Source organism: Hordeum vulgare, chromosome 1H (genome assembly GCF_904849725.1).
Source record: "Hordeum vulgare subsp. vulgare chromosome 1H, MorexV3_pseudomolecules_assembly, whole genome shotgun sequence".
NCBI classification, from domain to species: domain Eukaryota; kingdom Viridiplantae; phylum Streptophyta; class Magnoliopsida; order Poales; family Poaceae; genus Hordeum; species Hordeum vulgare.
In genome coordinates, this window is record NC_058518.1 from 345,886,578 (window position 1) to 345,900,148 (window position 13,571).

The following is a 13,571-nucleotide window of genomic DNA, read 5'->3' on the forward strand; positions in this document are numbered from 1 at the left end:
GAGAGGTATCTCGGGGCCCACTCGGTAATACAACATCGCACACAAGCCTTGCAAGCAATGTGACTAAGTGTAAGTCACAGGATCTTGTATTACGGAACGAGTAAAGAGACTTGTCGGTAACGAGATCGAAATAGGATATTGACCGAGGAGTGCCTCGGGGCATGTCTGCATAGTTCTCGAACCCGCAGGGTCTGCACACTTAAGGTTCGATGATGTTTTAGTATAGTTGAGTAATATGTGTGGTTACCGAATGTGGTTCGGAGTCCCGGATGAGATCACGGACGTCACGAGGGTTTCCAGAATGGTCCGGAACAAGATTGATATATAGCATGGTTTCATTTGGTCACCGGAAAGTTTCGGGCAATTCCGGCAGTGTATCCGGACTGATGAATGGGTTCCACGAGTTCTCCGGGAGGGGCCCACCCACCCGGGAGTGAGCCCAAGGCACTAGGGTGGAGCCACAAGTCCTTAGTGGGCTCATGGAGTCAGCCCAAGGGGCCCATGGCGCCACATAAGAAAATACCAAAAGAAAATAAAAGAAGAAGGGAAAGAGGGAGGTGGGAAGGAAGAGGAGGACTCCTCCTTCCCAAACCGAATTGGAGAAGGAGTCCTCCTACTCCCTTGGCCGGCGAACCTTGAGGCCTTGTGCCTCAAGGCTAGCCCTCCCCCTCCCTCCTATATATAGTGGTGGTTTAGGGCTGATTTGATACACAACTTTGCCACGTGCAACTCAAGCCTATTCCACATAGTTTTACCTCTAGATTGGATTTCTACACAGCTCGGGCGGAGCCCTGCAGAACTAGATCATCAGCATCACCGGAGCGTCGTCACGCTACCGGAGCACTCATCTACTTCTTTGTCTTTCTTGCTGGATCAAGAAGGCTGAGATCATCATCGAGTTGTACTTGTGCTGAACGCGGAGGTGTCGTCCGTTCGGCGCTAGATCGAAACGGGTCGTCAGACGGATCGCGAGACGGTTCGTGGGACGGTTCGAGGGACCTCAAGACGTTCCACTACATCAACCGCGTTTCTTAATGCTTCCTGTTGTGCGATCTAAAAGGGTACATAGATCCAAATCTCCACTCGTAGATGTGTTGGAAATATGCCCTAGAGGCAATGATAAATAGTTATTATTATATTTCCTGTTTAAAGATAATCGTTTATTATCCATGATATAATTGTATTGAATGAAAACATAGATACATGTGTGGATACATAGACAAAACAATGTCCCTAGCAAGCCTCTAGTTGGCTAGCCAGTTGATCAATGATAGTCAAGGTTTTCTGGCTATATGCAAGTGTTGTCACTTGATAACTGGATCACATCATTAGGAGAATCATGTGATGGACTAGACCCAAACTATGAACGTAGCATATTGATCATCTCGTTTTATTGCTATTGTTTTCTGCGTGTCAAGTATTTGTTCCTATGACCATGAGATCATATAACTCACTGGCACCGGAGGAATACCTTGTGTGCATGAAACGTCACAACGTAATTGGGTGACTATAAAAGTGTACTACAGGTATCTCCGAAGGTGTCCATTGAGTTAGTATGGATCAAGATTGGGATTTGTCACTCCGTGTGACCGAGAGGTATCTCGGGGCCCACTCACTAATACAACATCACACACAAGCCTTGCAAGTAATGTGACTAAGTGTAAGTCACGGGATCTTGTACTACGGAACGAGTAAAGATACTTGCCGTTAACGAGATTGAAATAGGTATGCGGATACCGACGATCGTATCTCGGGAAAGTAACATACCGAAGGACAAAGGGAATGACATACAGGATTATATGAATCCTTGACACTGAGGTTCGACCGATAAGATCTTCGGAGAATATGTAGGATCCAATAAGGGCATCCAGGTCCCACTATTGGATATTGACCGAGGAGTGCCTCGGGGCATGTCTACATAGTTCTCGAACCCGCACGGTGTGCACACTTAAGGTTCGATGATGTTTTAGTATAGTTGAGTTAGATGTGTGGTTACCGAATGTTGTTCGGAGTCCTGGATGAGATCACGGACGTCACGAGGGTTTCCGGAATGGTCCGAAAACGAAGATTGATATATAGCATGGTTTCATTTGGTTACCGGAAAATTTCAGGCAATTCTGGGAGTGTACGGGGAGTGACGAATGGGTTCCGGGAGTTCACCGGGAGGGGCCCACCCACACGGGAGTGAGCCCAAGGTCATTGGATGGCGCCACAAGTCCCTAGTGGGCTGGTGGAGTCAGCCCAAGGGTCCCATGGTGCCACTTAAATAAATTCCAAAAGAAGAGAAAAGGAAAAAGGGAAATTGGGAGGTGGGAAGGAAGAGGAGGACTCCTACTTCCCAAACCGAATTGGAGGAGGAGTCCTCCTCCTCCTTGGCCGGTGCACCCCTTGAGGGCTTGGCCCTCAAGGCAAGCCTCCTCCCCCTTCCTCCTATATATAGTGGTGTTTTAGGGCTGATTTGAGACAACTTTTGCCACGTGCAACTCAACCCTAGACCACATAGTTCTACCTCTAGATCGGATTTCTGCGGAGCCCTGCAGGAGTAGATCGTCACCACCACCGGTGCGTCGTCTCGCTGCCGGAGAACTCATCTACTTCTCTGTCTTGCTTGCTAGATCAAGAAGGCCGAGATCATCATCGAGCTGTACGTGTGCTGAACGTGGAGGTGTCGTCCGTTCGGCACTAAATCGGAACGTATCGTGGGACGGATCATGGGACGGTTCGTGGGGCGGTTTGAGGGACGTGAAGACATTCCACTACATAAACCGTGTTTCTTAACGCTTCTTGTTGTGCGATCTACAAGGGTACATAGATCCAAATCTCCTCTCGTAGATGGACATCACCATGATAGATCTTTGTGTGCTTAGGAAATTTTTTGTTTCCCATGCAACGTTCCCTCACAAGATGGACATCACCATGATAGTGTTGGGGAACGTCGCATGGGAAACAAAAATTTTCCTACGCGCACGAAGACCTATCATGGTGATGTCCATCTATGAGAGGGGATGAGTGATCCATGTACCCTTGTAGATCGTACAGCAGAAGCGTTAGAGAACGCGGTTGATGTAGTGGAACGTCCTCACGTCCCTCGATCCGCCCCGCGAACAATCCCGCGATCAGTCCCACGATCTAGTACCGAACGGACGGCACCTCCGCGTTCAGCACACGTACAGCTCGACGATGATCTCGGCCTTCTTGATCCAGCAAGAGAGACGGAGAGGTAGAAGAGTTCTCCGGCAGCGTGACGGCGCTCCGGAGGTTGGTGATGATCTCGTCTCAGCAGGGCTCCGCCCGAGCTCCGCAGAAACGCGATCTAGAGGAAAAACTATGGAGGTATGTGGTTGGGCAGCCGTGAGAAAGTCGTCTCAAATCTGCCCTAAAAGCCCCATATATATAGGAGGAGGGAGGGGGACCTTGCCTTGGGGTCCAAGGGATCCCCAAGGGGTCGGCCGAGCCAGGGGGGAGGACTCTCCCCCCCCAAACCGAGTCCTACTTGGTTTGGTGGGAGGGAGTCCTTCTCCCTTCCCACTTCTTCCCTTTTTTTTTCTTTCCTTTGATTTTTTCTCTCTTGGCGCATAGGGGATTGGTGGGCTGTCCCACCAGCCCACTAAGGGCTGGTGTGACCCCCCAAATGCCTATGGGCTTCCCCGGAGTGGGTTGCCCCCCTCCGGTGAACTCCCGGAACCCATTCGTCATTCCCGGTACATTCCCGGTAACTCCGAAAACCTTCCGGTAATCAAATGAGGTCATCCTATATATCAATCTTCGTTTCCGGACCATTCCGGAAACCCTCTTGACGTCCGTGATCTCATCCGGGACTCCGAACAACATTCGGTAACCAACCATATAACTCAAATACGCATAAAACAACGTCGAACCTTAAGTGTGCAGACCCTGCGGGTTCGAGAACTATGTAGACATGACCCGAGAGACTCCTCGGTCAATATCCAATAGCGGGACCTGGATGCCCATATTGGATCCTACATATTCTACGAAGATCTTATCGTTTGAACCTCAGTGCCAAGGATTCGTATAATCTTGTATGTCATTCCCTTTGTCCTTCGGTATGTTACTTGCCCGAGATTCGATCGTCAGTATCCGCATACCTATTTCAATCTCGTTTACCGGCAAGTCTCTTTACTCGTTCCGTAATACAAGATCCCGCAACTTACACTAAGTTACATTGCTTGCAAGGCTTGTGTGTGATGTTGTATTACCGAGTGGGCCCCGAGATACCTCTCCGTCACACGGAGTGACAAATCCCAGTCTTGATCCATACTAACTCAACTAACACCTTCGGAGATACCTGTAGAGCATCTTTATAGTCACCCAGTTACGTTGCGACGTTTGATACACACAAAGCATTCCTCCGGTGTCAGTGAGTTATATGATCTCATGGTCATAGGAATAAATACTTGACACGCAGAAAACAGTAGCAACAAAATGACACGATCAACATGCTACGTCTATTAGTTTGGGTCTAGTCCATCACGTGATTCTCCCAATGACGTGATCCAGTTATCAAGCAACAACACCTTGTTCATAATCAGAAGACACTGACTATCATCGATCAACTGGCTAGCCAACTAGAGGCATGCTAGGGACGGTGTTTTGTCTATGTATCCACACATGTAAATGAGTCTTCATTCAATACAATTATAGCATGGATAATAAACTATTATCTTGATACAGGAATTATAATAATAACTATACATTTATTATTGCCTCTAGGGCATAATTCCAACAGTCTCCCACTTGCACTAGAGTCAATAATCTAGCCCTCACATCACCATGTGAATTACATTGTAATAAATCTAACACCCATACAGTTCTGGTGTCGATCATGTTTTGGCCGTGGAAGAGGTTTAGTCAGCGGGTCTGCTACATTCAGATCCGTGTGCACTTTGCATATATTTACGTCCTCCTCCTCGACGTAGTCGCGGATGAGGTTGAAGCGTCGTTTGATGTGTCTGGTCTTCTTGTGAAACCTTGGTTCCTTTGCTAAGGCAATGGCACCAGTGTTGTCACAGAACAAGGTTATTGGATCCAGTGCACTTGGCACCACTCCAAGATCCGTCATGAACTGCTTCATCCAGACACCCTCCTTAGCAGCCTCCGAGGCAGCCATGTACTCTGCTTCACATGTAGAATCTGCTACGACGCTTTGCTTGGAACTGCACCAGCTTACTGCACCCCCATTAAGAATAAATACGTATCCGGTTTGTGACTTAGAGTCGTCCGGATCTGTGTCAAAGCTTGCATCGACGTAACCTTTTACGGCGAGCTCTTCGTCACCTCCATACACGAGAAACATCTCCTTAGTCCTTTTCAGGTACTTCAGGATATTCTTGACCGCCGTCCAGTGATCCACTCCTGGATTACTCTGGAACCTACCTGCCATACTTATGGCCAGGCTAACATCCGGTCTAGTGCACAGCATTGCATACATGATAGAGCCTATGGCTGAAGCATAGGGGACGGAGCGCATATGCTCTCTATCTTCATCAGTTGCTGGGCACTGAGTCTTACTCAATCTCGTACCTTGTAACACTGGCAAGAACCCTTTCTTGGACTGTTCCATTTTGAACCTCTTCAAAACTTTATCAAGGTACGTGCTTTGTGAAAGTCCTATCAGGCGTTTTGATCTATCCCTATAGATCTTAATGCCTAGTATGTAAGCAGCTTCTCCTAGGTCTTTCATAGAGAAACTTTTATTCAAGTAACCTTTTATGCTCTCCAAAAGCTCTACATTGTTTCCAATCAGTAATATGTCATCCACATATAATATTAGAAACGCCACAGAGCTCCCACTCACTTTCTTGTAAATACAAGATTCTCCAACCACTTGTATAAACCCAAATGCTTTGATCACCTCATCAAAGCGTTTATTCCAACTCCGAGATGCTTGCACCAGTCCATAAATGGATCGCTGGAGCTTGCACACTTTGTCAGCATTTTTAGGATCGACAAAACCTTCGGGTTGCATCATATACAACTCTTCCTTAAGGAAACCGTTAAGGAACGCCGTTTTGACATCCATCTGCCAGATTTCATAATCGAAAAATGCAGCTATTGCTAACATGATTCTGACGGACTTAAGCATCGCTACGGGTGAGAAGGTCTCATCGTAGTCAACTCCTGGAACTTGTGAAAAACCCTTTGCCACAAGTCGAGCTTTATAAACGGTCACATTACCGTCAGCGTCCGTCTTCTTCTTAAAGATCCATTTGTTCTGAATGGCCTTGCGGCCCTCAGGTAGTATCTCCAAAGTCCACACTTTGTTCTCATACATGGATCCTATCTCGGATTTCATGGCTTCTAGACATTTTTTGGAATCCGGGCCCACCATTGCCTCTTCATAATTCGCAGGTTCATTGTTGTCTAACAACATGATCGATAAGACGGGATTACCGTACCACTCTGGAGCAGCACGTGATCTCGTCGACCTGCGTGGTTCAACAGAAACTTGAACTGGAGTTTCATGATCATCATCATTAACTTCCTCCTCAACCGGCGTCGCAACGACAGAGGTCTCCCCCTGCCCTGCGCCACCATCCAGAGGGATGAGAGGTTCGACAACCTCGTCAAGTTCTATCTGCCTCCCACTCAATTCTCTCGAGAGAAACTCCTTCTCGAGAAAAGTTCCGTTCTTAGCAACAAACACTTTGCCCTCGGATTTGAGATAGAAGGTGTACCCAACTGTCTCTTTTGGGTAACCTATGAAGACGCACTTTTCCGCTTTGGGTTCCAGCTTTTCAGGCTGAAGCTTTTTGACATAAGCATCACATCCCCAAACTTTAAGAAACGACAACTTTGGCCTTTTGCCATACCACAGTTCGTATGGTGTCGTCTCAACGGATTTCGATGGTGCCCTATTTAAAGTGAATGCAGCTGTTTCTAATGCATAACCCCAAAAAGATAACGGCAAATCAGTAAGAGACATCATGGATCGCACCATCTCTAACAAAGTACGATTACGACGTTCGGACACACCATTACGCTGTGGTGTTCCAGGCGGTGTTAACTGTGAAACAATTCCACATTGTCTTAAGTGAGTACCAAACTCGAAACTCAGATATTCACCCCCACGATCAGACCGTAGGAACTTGATCTTCTTGTTACGATGATTTTCCACTTCACTCTGAAATTTCTTGAACTTTTGAAATGTTTCAGACTTGTGCTTCATTAAGAAGACATAACCATATCTACTTAAATCGTCAGTGAAGGTGAGAAAATAACGATATCCGCCGCGTGCCTCCACGCTCATTGGACCACACACATCGGTATGTATGATTTCCAACAAGTCACTTGCACGCTCCATTGTTCCGGAGAACGGAGTCTTAGTCATCTTGCCCATGAGGCATGGTTCGCACGTGTCAAGTGAATCAAAGTCAAGTGACTCCAAAAGTCCATTAGCATGGAGTTTCTTCTTGCGCTTTACACCAATATGACCCAAGTGGCAGTGCCACAAAAATATGGCGCTATCATTGTTTACTCTAACTCTTTTGGTCTCAATGTTATGTATATGCGTATCGCTATCGAGATTCAATATGAACAATCCTCTCACATTCGGTGCATGACCATAAAAGATGTTACTCATAGAAATAGAACAACCATTATTCTCAGACTTAAAAGAGTAACCGTCTCGCAATAAACAAGATCCAGATATAATGTTCATGCTCAACGCAGGCACTAAATAACAATGATTTAAGTTCATCACTAATCCCGATGGTAGTTGAAGTGACACTGTGCCGACGGCGATTGCATCAACCTTGGAACCGTTTCCTACACGCATCGTCACTTCGTCTTTCGCCAGCCTTCGTCTATTCCGCAGTTCCTACTTCGAGTTGCAAATGTGAGCAACAGAACCGGTATCAAATACCCAGGCACTACTACGAGAGCCGGTTAAGTACACATCAATAACATGTATATCAAATATACCTGATTTTTCTTTGCCCGCCTTCTTATCTGCCAGATACTTGGGGCAATTGCGCTTCCAGTGACCCATACCCTTGCAATAGAAGCACTCTGTTTCAGGCTTAGGTCCAGCCTTGGGTTTCTTCGGCGGATTGGCAACAGGCTTGCCGCTCTTCTTCGAATTGCCCTTCTTGCCTTTGCCGTTTCTCTTGAAACTAGTGGTCTTTCTCACCATCAACACTTGATGTTCTTTACGGAGTTCAGACTCTGCGACTTTCAGCATCGCAAACAACTCGCCGGGAGACTTGTTCATCCCTTGCATGTTGTAGTTCAACACAAAGCCTTTGTAGCTTGGCGGCAGTGATTGAAGGATTCTGTCAGTGATAGCTTCTTGCGGGAGTTCAATTCCTAGTTCAGCTAGACGGTTTGAGTACCCAGACATTTTGAGCACATGTTCACTGACAGACGAGTTTTCCTCCATCTTGCAAGCATAGAATTTATCGGAGGTCTCATACCTCTCGATCCGGGCGTTCTTCTGAAAGATAAACTTCAACTCCTGGAACATCTCAAATGCTCCATGACGCTCAAAGCGACGTTGAAGTCCCGGTTCTAAGCCATACAAGACTGCACATTGAACTATTGAGTAGTCCTCCTTACGCGCTAACCAAGCGTTCTTAACATCCTGATCAGCCGTAGCGGGTGGTTCATCTCCTAGCGCAGCATTAAGGACATAATCCTTCTTTCCAGCTTGTAAGATTAGCTTAAGATTACGAGCCCAGTCTACAAAGTTGCTTCCATCATCTTTCAACTTAGCTTTCTCTAGGAACGTATTAAAATTCAGGATGACACTTGCGTGAGCCATGATCTACAACACAAATATATTCAAAGTGGACTTAGACTATGTTCAAGATAATTAGAGTTCAACTTAATCAAATTATATGCTAAACTCCCACTCAAAAAGTACATCTCTCTAGTCATTTGAGTGGTTCATGATCCACTTACACTATCCCAAGTCCGATCATCACGTGAGTTGAGAATAGTTTCAGTGGTAAGCATTCCTATGCTAATCATATCAACTATATGATTCATGATCGACCTTTCGGTCTCATGTGTTCCGAGGCCATGTCTGCACATGCTAGGCTCGTCAAGCTTAACCCGAGTGTTCCGCGTGCGCAACTGTTTTGCACCCGTTGTATGTGAACGTTGAGTCTATCACACCCGATCATCACGTGGTGTCTCGAAACGACGAACTGTAGCAACGGTGCACAGTCGGGGAGAACACAATTTCGTCTTGAAATTTTAGTGAGAGATCACCTCATAATGCTACCGTCGTTCTAAGCAAAATAAGGTGCAAAAAGGATTAACATCACATGCAATTCATAAGTGACATGATATGGCCATCATCACGTGCTTCTTGATCTCCATCACCAAAGCACCGGCACGATCTTCTTGTCACCGGCGCCACACCATGATCATCCATCAACGTGTAGCCATCGTGGTTGTCGTGCTACTCATGCTATCACTACTAAAGCTACATCCTAGCAAAATAGTAAACGCATCTGCAAGCACATATGTTAGTATAAAGACAACCCTATGGCTCCTACCGGTTGCCGTACCATCGACGTGCAAGTCGATATTTCTATTACAACATGATCATCTCATACATCCAATATATCACATCACATCGTTGGCCATATCACATCACAATCATACCCTGCAAAAACAAGTTAGACGTCCTCTAATTTTGTTGTTGCATGTTTTACGTGGTGACCAAGGGTATCTAGTAGGATCGCATCTTACTTACGCAAACACCACAACGGAGATATATGAGTTTCTATTTAACCTCATCCAAGGACCTCCTCGGTCAAATCCGATTCAACTAAAGTTGGAGAAACCGACACTTGCCAGTCATCTTTGAGCAAAGGGGGTTACTCGTAACGATGAAACCAGTCTCTCGTAAGCGTACGAGTAATGTCGGTCCAAGCCGCTTCAATCCAACAATACCGCGGAATCAAGAAAAGACTAAGGAGGGCAGCAAAACGCACATCACCGCCCACAAAACCTTTTGTGTTCTACTCGAGAAGACATCTACGCATGAACCTAGCTCATGATGCCACTGTTGGGGAACGTCGCATGGGAAACAAAAAATTTCCTACGCGCACGAAGACCTATCATGGTGATGTCCATCTACGAGAGGGGATGAGTGATCCACGTACCCTTGTAGATCGTACAGCAGAAGCGTTAGAGAACGCGGTTGATGTAGTGGAACGTCCTCACGTCCCTCGATCCGCCCCGTGAACAATCCCGCGATCAGTCCCACGATCTAGTACCGAACGGACGGCACCTCCGCGTTCAGCACACGTACAGCTCGACGATGATCTCGGCCTTCTTGATCCAGCAAGAGAGACGGAGAGGTAGAAGAGTTCTCCGGCAGCGTGAAGGCGCTCCGGAGGTTGGTGATGCTCTCGTCTCAGCAGGGCTCCGCCCGAGCTCCGCAGAAACGCGATCTAGAGGAAAAACTATGGAGGTATGTGGTCGGGCAGCCGTGAGAAAGTCGTCTCAAATCTGCCCTAAAAGCACCATATATATAGGAGGAGGGAGGGGGACCTTGCCTTGGGGTTCAAGGGATCCCCAAGGGGTCGGCCGAGCCAGGGGGGAGGACTCTCCCCCCCCCCCAAACCGAGTCCTACTTGGTTTGGTGGGAGGGAGTCCTTCTCCCTTCCCACTTCTTCCCTTTTTTTTCTTTCCTTTGATTTTTTCTCTCTTGGCGCATAGGGGATTGGTGGGCTGTCCCACCAGCCCACTAAGGGCTGGTGTGACCCCCCAAATGCCTATGGGCTTCCCCGGAGTGGGTTGCCCCCCTCCGGTGAACTCCCGGAACCCATTCGTCATTCCCGGTACATTCCCGGTAACTCCGAAAACCTTCCGGTAATCAAATGAGGTCATCCTATATATCAATCTTCGTTTCCGGACCATTCCGGAAACCCTCGTGACGTCCGTGATCTCATCCGGGACTCCGAACAACATTCGGTAACCAACCATATAACTCAAATACGCATAAAACAACGTCGAACCTTAAGTGTGCAGACCCTGCGGGTTCGAGAACTATGTAGAAATGACCCGAGAGACTCCTCGGTCAATATCCAATAGCGGGACCTGGATGCCCATATTGGATCCTACATATTCTACGAAGATCTTATCGTTTGAACCTCAGTGCCAAGGATTCGTATAATCTTGTCTGTCATTCCCTTTGTCCTTCGGTATGTTACTTGCCCGAGATTCGATCGTCAGTATCCGCATACCTATTTCAATCTCGTTTACCGGCAAGTCTCTTTACTCGTTCCGTAATACAAGATCCCGCAACTTACACTAAGTTACATTGCTTGCAAGGCTTGTGTGTGATGTTGTATTACCGAGTGGGCCCCGAGATACCTCTCCGTCACACGGAGTGACAAATCCCAGTCTTGATCCATACTAACTCAACTAACACCTTCGGAGATACCTGTAGAGCATCTTTATAGTCACCCAGTTACGTTGCGACGTTTGATACACACAAAGCATTCCTCCGGTGTCAGTGAGTTATATGATCTCATGGTCATAGGAATAAATACTTGACACGCAGAAAACAGTAGCAACAAAATGACACGATCAACATGCTACGTCTATTAGTTTGGGTCTAGTCCATCACGTGATTCTCCCAATGACGTGATCCAGTTATCAAGCAACAACACCTTGTTCATAATCAGAAGACACTGACTATCATCGATCAACTGGCTAGCCAACTAGAGGCATGCTAGGGACGGTGTTTTGTCTATGTATCCACACATGTAAATGAGTCTTCATTCAATACAATTATAGCATGGATAATAAACTATTATCTTGATACAGGAATTATAATAATAACTATACATTTATTATTGCCTCTAGGGCATAATTCCAACAGATAGGTCTTCGTGTGCGTATGAAATTTTTATTTCCCATGCAACGTTCCCCATCAGTGTCGGCTATGGCCCACTGATGAAAAACAAGCATTAACATCGGCCATCGGAGACGGTTACGACCCCATGTGACAAAGCCGCCTCTAATTATCTAGAGGAGACGGTTATTTCTGCTATGGAGGTGGTTAGAAATCCTAAACCACCTATAATAATGTACGAAGGAGGGTTGAAATTAATACCTCTAATATTTTGAAAGTATTTGAGGTGGGTTTTTTATAGAACAACATGTGTGGTCGAGCACTTGTCAGCTATGTTTATCTCTGCCCTCATTCTTTCCACGTTTGATCACCCCCAGATATCTGGCGTAGCGGGCCTGGGCGCTCGTCATGTTGCGCATTGCTATGTTGCATGGTCGTGGTTGTCTCAACGTTGTGTCTTTCTGTGACCACCACCGAGCTAATCCGAACAGATAAGGATGGAGTCCAGAATCCCCACACATCCTTCTAATCCCCTCCTTCTCCTTGTTGGTATCGTTGAGCCCATGAAAGTTGTTGGAAATATGCCCTAGAGGCAATAATAAAATAGTTATTATTATGTTTCCTTCTTCAAGATAATCATTTATTATCCATGCTAGAATTGTATTGATTGGAAACTCAAATACATGTGTGGATACATAGACAACACACTGTCCCTAGTAAGCCTCTAATGAACTAGCTCGTTGATCAAAGATGGTCAAGGCTTCCTGGCCATAGACATGAGTTGTCATTTGATAACAGGATCACATGATTAGGAGAATGATGTGAAGGACAAGACCCAAACTATAAATGTAGCATATGATCGTGTTAGTTTACTGCTACTGTTTTTTTGCATGTCAAGTATATGTTCCTATGACCATGAGATCATGCAACTCCCAGACACCGGAGGAATGTCTTGTGTCTATCAAACGTCACAACGTAACTCGGTGACTTTAAAGGTGATCTACATGTATCTCCGAGGGTGTCTGTTGGGTTGGCATGGACCGAGACTGGGATTTGTCACTCCATATGACGGAGAGGTATCTCGGTAATACAACATCACAAGAAGCTTGCAAGCAATGCGACTAAAGAGTTAGTCACGAGATCTTGTATTACGGAACGAGTAAATAGACTTGTCGGTAACGACATTGAACTAGGTATGGAGATACCGACGATCGAATCTCGGGCAAGTAACATACCGTGGACAAAGGGAAAAGCATACAGGATTAACTGAATCCTTGACATAGAGGTTCAACCGATAAAGATCTTTGTAGAATATGTAGGAACCAATATGGGCATCCAGGTCCCCTTATTGGTTATTGACCGGGGAGTGTATCGATCATGTCTACATAGTTCTCGAACCCGCAGGGTCTGCAGACTTAAGGTTCGGTGACGTTTCGGTATTATTGAGTTTTTATGTGTGACAGCCCGAGACCGACGCTCCAGAAGATTCACCTCTTTTTCATGGTTGTCATGGTTATTATTTGTTGGTTACATTCATCATCGCATCACGCGCATCATCTGCATTGCATCGGCACTCCATTGCCACCAGTTTTCAAAACTGCATCTGTTATTAGTTGTCGATTCTCTCCGTTTTGTCGTTGACCATTTGAGACCTACCACACACGCACGCACCCGCAACATCGTTAAACTCTATCGCCGGGTTGCTATTTTCCCTCTCATCCTCGCCTAGCCCCTCTGC